This window comes from Vespula pensylvanica, chromosome 9 (assembly GCF_014466175.1).
Source record: "Vespula pensylvanica isolate Volc-1 chromosome 9, ASM1446617v1, whole genome shotgun sequence".
Lineage (NCBI taxonomy): Eukaryota > Metazoa > Arthropoda > Insecta > Hymenoptera > Vespidae > Vespula > Vespula pensylvanica.
The window spans coordinates 3,766,965-3,776,272 of record NC_057693.1 but is presented as its reverse complement, the minus strand read 5'-3'; positions in this window follow the sequence as shown (position 1 = coordinate 3,776,272).

Sequence of the window (9,308 nt, the reverse complement as noted above, 5' to 3'; positions counted from 1 at the left end):
AAAAAAAAAAAAGTCTTGAAATGTCCGATCGATATCAAACGAGTCGCAATGATACAAATTTAATTATTACTATCGTTATTTATTTATTTTATTTTTTTTTCTCTTTCGTTCTAGAGAGGAAAGAGACCATATGGCAATAAAAAGGGAGGAGATGACATCGAAGCTTACTTCAGCAAATTTGTTCTACGAGTTTTATCGACAGTACTAAGCACGATCCTTCAACGTGTCTAACTCATTGCCAGAGAACAGCTTTTTCAAAAACATACGCGCATATCTACGCGTATGTGTAAGTGTAATATATATATATATATGTGTGTGTGTGAGTGTGTGAGTGAGTGTCTGTGTATAGATATATATATCCATGTACGTACCGACCTCATTCAGAGTTCATGCACGATGTCCCTTTTCGTGACGAGAGCGCGCAAGGAGTGCACAACGAAAACGAACGGTGGTAGAACCACAAGAGAAAGTTTTTCGTTCAATCCACTCAAGCGTTCCTCTTATGTCCGGTACAGGAAGAGGAAACGCGTTAGATGAACATAGTACTTGCGATATAGCTAGTATCTAACGACCATACTCGTATCTTTTCTTCTATCTATATTTCTCTTTCTTTTTTCACGTATAACGATCTTACCTTTTTCTCTACGGAATTATATATACATACATACATACATACATACATACCTACATACTATATATATATACAGGTTGTTCCAAAATTAATCGCTTCAATTATTTGATCAGATGAACCTTGAAATTAATAGAATAATTCATGAACAAGAGTTTTATCGATTAAAGCTTTATTCTATAATTTGATAGGAAATCTAGGCAGAAGAAATACATTCTCTCTGTGTATGTGTATGTGTGTGTGTGTACGCGCGTGTGCGTATTTAATATTTATTATAAAATATTTAAAAAGATAATTTTGTAGGGAAAGTATAATATATAAATCTTGATCGTAAGAACGATGAGCAACAACTCCGTTGTCACGCGATATTTCGCGGTGAGGAGATTAAATCCTCTTGAAATGTCTCGGAACTTTTTGGAGCGTTACGATTATTGCTGGCAAAGTTCCATGCTTTTGCTCGCGTGCACCGAAAATTCTCGAGTTTGCTTTGAAATTTCCGGCGAATATTTGCGAATAAATTGCAAGGGGACCGGGATATACATATATCGCATTACAACGGGACTCTAGAGTGCTATGGCGAAACAATAGCGTGTTTTGCGATTGAACATTGATTAGACGTAATTCGTAAGTACTTGAAAATTAATTGGTAATCTTAAAAAATACTATGATATTAGATAGACGTAAACTATACGTATCTACACGTTATACATTTTTTCTTTCTTTTTTTTTTTTGATCCTTTTTTCTTCCTTTTTTCTTCTTCCTCTTCGTTCAAAAAAAAAAAAAAAAATTCCAACATTATTTTTCATTAACTGATATTAATGAGGGTGGTTTCAAATTAAAAGTCGTCGTACTAACGGTGTTGTAGTCGAATTACAGAGAAAGAGAGAGAGAGAGAGAGAGAGAGAGAGAGAGAGGGAAAATAACTGTGAATTTGTCCGTATGAAGTTACGATAGAAATTTTCAAGTGGAACTACTCCGTAACAAAGTGGTCATACGTGCACCGTTTTTCATGATAATTCAAAGAGAATAAAGATAGATATTTTGCTAATCGATTTTGCGGAAGGCTCGAATATCATTTTATGACGTTTGTTCGAAAACGCAAAAGTTGGAGTAAATTTTTCGAATAATATTAGGATTGACATAATAGATAATATATGTACGTCATTGATTTCTCAATAATGAACGGAACACGATGCAATAACGAAGTATATGTAGCAACGAATAATTGGCCACCGTCCAAGAACGAGGTCATTTTACTTCGCGTCAAGGTATCCTGAGCGTTAGGAATTAGCTAATCGAAGGCCCCTGAATGTTGGACCGGAGGCATTAGAGTGACAGCTCCACGATGGCTTGCATCGTGGTTTGTCATTAAACTATTCCGACGAAATGTCGGAGGCACGAGAGAGAGAGAGAGAGAGAGAGAGGAAGAGAGAGAGCAGGTTTCCAAGCATTATCTACTACTTTGACATTGTGTGCCCGTATTTTCCCGTCAAACGTCAATCGCGATTAGGTAGTATTCGCCAGAAGAAATTATTTTGGCAGTCGACGGTGACCTTGTATTATACGTCACGTATAAAATCAGTCAGTATCAGAAGAATTTGATCGCTTTTGTAGTTTTGTTTTGTTTTTTTTTTTGCTCCCTTTTCTTTCTTTCTTTCTTTTTTTCCCTTCGTCGAATAGAAAGCATTACTTGGAGCGAAATAAAAAGCATTTTCTGGTCTACGAGTAAAAAAGCTTGTAACTTCCTTTGGGAGAGAAAAAGAACGTGTCGTAGAAAGCCTGGCCGAGTCACGAGGGAGACAAAGACTTTTAAAAGTGAAGAAAATCAAAAGGAAGAAGGAATAGAAAAAGAAGAAGAAGAAGAAGAAGAAGAAGATGGGGTAGTAATGGTAGTAGTCAACCATTCGGCAAACAGTGCTCAATAGATTCGAAATCGCGAGAACTTTCAACACCGGTCGAGAAGATTTATGAACGAACGTTCTTAAAAGACGGTATACAGAAGAAAAATGGAAATGTCAAGTCTCGTTCTGTCCCTCGTCACGATCGTTTGTTCCTCTGTGTTGGGTCACGAAAAAGTTCACACCTGTCTCGTTCTTAGACAAGAGTTAGGCCTACGATTTGGTAAAACTTTAAGAGAGGAATTTTGCCTTGGGGAGAGGTTACATCTCGTTGTTTAAACGTGATCCAAGTGATTTGTCCCCTCCTGTTTCCTTTTTCCTTTATCTTTGTTTCTAATATTTATTTTCTGCTTTTAAGTTTTTAACAAAAGAAGAGAAGAGAAAACAAAAGAAAACAAAACGAATGTCCAAAAAGAATTTTCTAGTTTACTAAACAATTAGAGATAGTCTGATGGACGATTACATCGACGACATGGACGAGAAATCAAAAAAAAAAAAAAGAAAAAAAAAGAAAATAAAAAAGAAAAATAAAGAACAAAAAAGAAAGAAGGAAAAAAGGAAATAAAAACCCTTTAGAAGGAATGGTTCATCTGATACCGATGTCAAGTCACTTCGAGAAGGAAAACAAAAAGAAAGTAAAGAAAAAGAAAGTAAAGAAAAAGGAAAGGGGTTGGAGGGAGGAAGAGAGACGGGGAGGGAAAAGGGAACAATCCACATGTCGTCCAGACAATTCAATTCGTTTATTTTCCTGTAGCAGGAGCAGCTTAATGGATGGCAAAACTGTTATATAGATGGCTGGAGTTCCTATAGTTTCCACACTTTCGTCTTTCTTCTAGTTCTCCCATTTCCTCTGTCTCGACACGACACTCGAACCCCTTTTACCCCTATGTCGCAATCGCGTTCTACTATTCGCGAGTGGCTCTAACAAAGTCACGCGAGCGTACAGACTGGTAAGCAGTTTGGGAATGTATCCAACAAATCGCCGTTGGTACGTGCGGTGGTACCGATGCATACACATTCGCGCGCGCGTGCATACAAACAGACACACATATATGTGAACGTATATTCACGTATAAATTTTACACATATATTCGCTTTTAGTGCCTTGCATGTCCTATCTTCGCGTGGTATCTACGATCATGGGCCAGTGACCGAACGTTAACTTCGCCTTTCGAAAACTTTCTCAGCTTTTCCTGGACTCTCTCTCTCTCTCTCTCTCTCTCTCTCTCTCTCTCTCTTTCTCTCTCTTTTTCTCTCTCTTTCTCTTATACTCTTATACTTGATAAGGTAAAGCTGCTCAAAGGAAGTATGGTGACTTGCGGTGACACTTCTAATCGGGCTCTGAAATTATTAGCACCTATAACGATAAGTAAGAGTTATATATGTTATCACGAAAATTACGAGGATCTTAGGAGGATCGCCGACTTTTCTCTTTCACGCTCAGTTATGTGCGATAAAGGAACGATCTTTTTTTATCACAAAGAATAAGGTCTACATATCGATGATAGATTTCGCAAGGTGATCGTAATTCTTGGAAATACGGTGGTCGAACCTAACGAAGGCTCGCGATAGAAGCTCTCTCTCTCTCTCTCTCTCTCTCTCTCTCTCTCTCTCTCTCTCTCTCTCTTTCTCTCTCCCTCTCCGTGAGTTATTGATTTCTTCGTTACGTCACGTTTGCCCCTTTTCCTAGCTCGTATAGCATACTCTGTAAATACCTGACTCTATGAGTCAAATAGATTCACAGTCCTATGCGAAATTTCGATTATTTTCTCTCTATATCCTTGGAACGATTTAATATTTTTAATAATACACAATCGTACACTCGGTTAGATCGTTAGTTCGTTCGCTTGTCATTAATTAGACAATTGACTCGTCAGAATCAAGCTCTCAAAAGACGTTTAACAAAATATCCTGGGAATGCATAGATCGCGCTCCCAACTAGGAAAACAAGTAGAATGCATGATACGCATATCAGGATCTTCCATTTGTAATAACGGCAAACTACGTGACGAAAAGCTTTCCATGGATTGAAAAACCACGAGTAGGAGGTGTCCGGTCGTCTTAACAAAAAAAAAAAAAAAAAAATATACAGACATTAATTACGTTTTCTTTATTTTATTACCAATCGTATTACGTATATCGAATTTTAATGCTTACTTGGGAAATGGAAGTTCTTGGGGAGGCTTTCTTCCTTTACCTACTGGGTTTTCGTTTGCCTCGACGCCACGCAGAGCCGATAGTTCCATCTCTATTTTACCCTGAAATCGTATTGTTTTATTTCGTCGATTAGCTTTGAAATAAAGTTTCGTTAAGACGATACGAAATGTTTCATTAGAAAAAGAGAGAGAGAGAGAGAGAGAGTCAGAGAGATTTTCATCTACTAAAATAATTCTGATTTCCGCAAGATCAAATTTCGATAATTCGATCAACATCTATTGTTGAAGGCTTCGTGCGAAGTTAGAAAAATGAAAAAAGAAAAAGAAAACTAAGAACCGCGGAGATCGATTGATAATCTGTCAAAATGATAATTATTATACCGCTTGAACGTAATCAACGTTTTCGGTTCTTCGTACTAGGGGCCACCAAGCTTTGAGACGTGTCGCTTTGAAAAGATTCACTGTTGGCAATTTAGGCTCGAGTAATTTCATGGTACAGTTTTTTGAATTCGCGCTACCTCGTGGCATCTTCGACAAGTTTAACGTCAGTGCACCTTACAAAAAAAAAAAAAAAAATAAGAATGATGATCTTGAACGTTCGAGGTCGGAAATAGAATAACCTCGAGATATATGTATATTCTTGTTTGTAAGACTAAAAGAGGTTCATAAGTTATAAGATAACTATATCTATAAGTAATAATGATAACATTAATAATTATTATTATTATCAAGATATAGAATCGTCCAAGTAATACAATACTAATAAGAATAATAAACCTCTTGCGGTTTAAGGGTAAGAATATACTGCAGTAATCTGTTTTTCATAAGAAGCCACTGAAAAGGAAACCCATTAAAAATATAATAATAATAATAATAATAATATATATATATAAAAACAACAAAAGTGATTATATTGCAAATCATAGTTCCAGTATAATAATATTAATAATAATCACAACGACGACGACGACATCATTCTTTAAAAAAGAAATTATGTCATCGTTTTATTACTTCAAAAAATAAAAAAATGGAAATTTCCTTGCGAAGCGACCACCAGAGGGTGAGAGATAACGACGAAGAATATTTAATTACCAAGAAAATCATCCGCAGAAAAGTGATCGCTGTCCCAAACTTCAAGATGTAGTCTGCAAGGAAGTTTCTCCTCCGTTTCGTTTGTCGCAAAAATGGATAATTTCTTGCGAACTACCATAACGTTTTCGCTCTTCGAATAGACCAGACGGAAAACGAATCTCCAGTTAAAATTACCTTCACCAGTTAAGGAATTGTAATGAACGTCGGTTTTCTGACGGTCCTCTTGAAGTATCCAACTAGAAGAAAATCGATAATGAAATTTAAGATAAAGGAAAATTACGTGAAAGCAAGTAAATTGATATTATTATTATTATTTATTTATTTATTTATTTATTTATTTATTTATTTATTTATTCTTTTTTTTATAGTTTACACACGGATATCATTAATTAATTCATTCGTTATAAATTACCCTTTAACATATATATCCGAAGACTTCTCTCCCGTGAGAAATTGACTTTCCACTAATGGAACATCTTCGGTATTCCAAACTATCACGCGAATTTCATATTCCTCTGGTTCGAGGGGAGTGATGTTGACCGCAGGTCTTGGGGGTAGGTTTCCAACGGGAAACATGTCTACCCAAACTTCCAATCTACCCTGAAACATTGAAACGTATATGGGTGTAACGTGAAGGATGTATTTTATATATCATCCGTTTCCATCGTTGGTTAGAATAACATTTAATTTGTAAAAAGTGAACAAGCTCGAAATTTTTGTGGCTAATATAGCGATCTTAACTACCGCGTTATTTTTTTTTTTCTTTTTTTTTTTTTTCTTTTTTCACTACAATAGTTACGAAATTCGCGAAAAGAAAAAAGGGATGATAAAAGACGTTTGATGTTCAACCGGTGATAAAATTAAAGTCGGATAAAGAACGATCGAATGGACTCTCCGTACTTCTTTCTTTCTTATTTTCTTGTCTCCCTTTTTTCCTATAGGATAAATGATAATAAAAAATATAGGGAATGATGTGGAAGAGGTTAAACCTGTTCGAGGCCGGGTCGTGCGGCATTGAAAAGCGGACGTCTTTCGATGTGCTCTGGTACCAGGGCGCATCCGCAAATAGGGAACTCTTGCCATTGATGAAGTACGTTTAAAGCCATGCATTCTTCTCTGTCTGAATAAAGGTAAAATATAAGAGATCGTATGTCTTTGAGAACGTTGAGATGGATCCAGTGGATTGAACTTGGTCATGTTACTATTAATTTCAATCATATCAAGATTTAAATCACACACGACGTAATACATATATTATCTAAATTAAAAATTTCATTTCTGTTTTTTTTTTTTTGAATAAAGTTAATCTCGAGTTCGACATGTAGTAAGTTTCATAGCGTTGAATTGTTATAATATGATTAAAAAAAAAGGAGACAATTTTAGTTTAGTTTTAAACGCGTAGATTATATATCATCAAGTTTTTATGAATATTCTTTTTTTTTTTTTTTAATTCAATGATCCATCTCTGTACATAGTATATATATATATATATATATATATATATATATATAAATATATCTGTGTATAGTTCATTTATTTAATTTTTTTTTTATTGGATACGATAAAAAATGGAATTATAATGTTAATTTTTTTAATGTCTTTTGTTATAGTTGCGTACCTACTTTATTGCAGACGTTCATACGGAAAGGAAATCTATGTTTTCCAATACGAACTTCTTCACGATCGTATATAGGTGTCGGTAAATTGTTCTTCTTGCAAAGAAAATCGAGTATTTGGGTTGGCTTCTCGCGATCTCTCCAAATGTTATAACCGGATGTTTCGTAAGTTTTCGCCAAGCCACACTTAGCGCGATGTCTACTGTAGAATCTGTTTTCGATATCGATTTGAGTTTCGCCAATCAAATCGTCGGTGCTAGTCGCGTCGTGATCCCAGACTTGAATGGAGAGCAGGTAATCCTGAGGGAAGGTTGCTTCCAACTCGAAAACTCTGAAATTATTCAAGCGACTCCTGATACCATAGGAAACATTTTTAAAAAAACATATATCCTGCCTGTTAGTTTTCCAGAAAGATTTTCTACTTAGAAACGTTCGAAAGAACATCGACGAAGCATGCTTTTTAAATTTACATTTTCTACATTCGTTTTTTTATACGTAAATATCTCTCTTTTTTTTTTTTTTTTTAATCTCTTCTTATCTCGTATCTCGTAATCAATGAAAATTAAATTAGATAAAAAGGATATAGAATTTAATATGGTCTAATAAAAATTTAATCATATAGATTGCACGTCAAACTTATAGGATTGATGTTGGTGTCCTCTTACCTTCCGAAAGTAGGATTAAGTTGATTAGGTATATGATTCTTCTTGTCGTTGATATACATTTTTCCTAAGCTTATACGAAGATACGGATCGGACTTTCCGGATAAAATATCCTTCGGATGTAAATTGATGCCTGCGTAAACGAAAAAGAAAAAAAAATCTTTCAATAGTTATTTCTTTAATTTTAATTTTTCTTTTTTTTTTGTTTCTGTTTTTTTTTCTTCTTTTTTTTTTTAATTCGCTCGATTTGATCACCTTTTATCACGTAAAGTCTGACGAGAAGTCTAATTGATTGCTGAGGGACGTAATCGTCACAGATGCCATTAACAGCATCCCTACCGTGTCTCGTCTTGCAAGATAAATTTTCTGGATGAGGCCAACGATACATGGAAATATGTCCCTGTATAATGAAAAATTACTTTTCGAATGTTAAAAAATCGATGCTTTTCGTAGGTGAAAGGACGCCGGTGTTATTCGTTCGGAGATAAATCGTTCGGCGTCTGACCACCTTAATTTATCACTCGTTTTACTTCCGCAAATGTAAAAACTTTTGGAGATACGTACTTTAATAATCATTTTTAAGGTAGTCTATTATTCGTTGATTAATTAAACGATAATAGATCTCTTACGAAAATTCGTATTATTCCGAATGGAAGGGTATTAATGATCGATAGATCGGGACAAATTTTTAAATCAAGTTTGAATATTGTCAAATTGTTCGTATCAAAATTAATCATAATTAATATTTTTTATAAATCTTTTTTTTTCGTTTCTTTTTTCCTCGTAGTAAACACGATTATATAAAATTGATTATTAGGACGATCGCTAACTTTGAATTTTCCCATGAAACCTTCAGTATCATCGTCGAAATCTTCTGCTTTTCTTCCTTTCCATAATTTGAAAGTAGTTAGCCGATCTTGAAATTCGCCAAACTCTTTTTGCATTTCCAATTCCTCGGAATATATCTGATATCAGTTTAGTCGAAGCAAAAGTTCTGTATAGATCATTAAAGGAACGTACCTTGAACGTTGCTACGGCTACTTTTTGTACAGTGTTCGAAGAATCGGAGGATGATGAGGAAGAAGGTGAAGTAGTAGAATGTTTTTTTCTTCGTTCTTCCTAAAAAGGATTTTTCTATTTATTACGAAAATCTTTTTCGGGGATTGAAAATTAACTGTTTTTATTTTTTTACAAAATGCTTTTTTATTGAAAACCTTTTGGATATTCTAATGAATAACAGAGAGTATTTATAGAT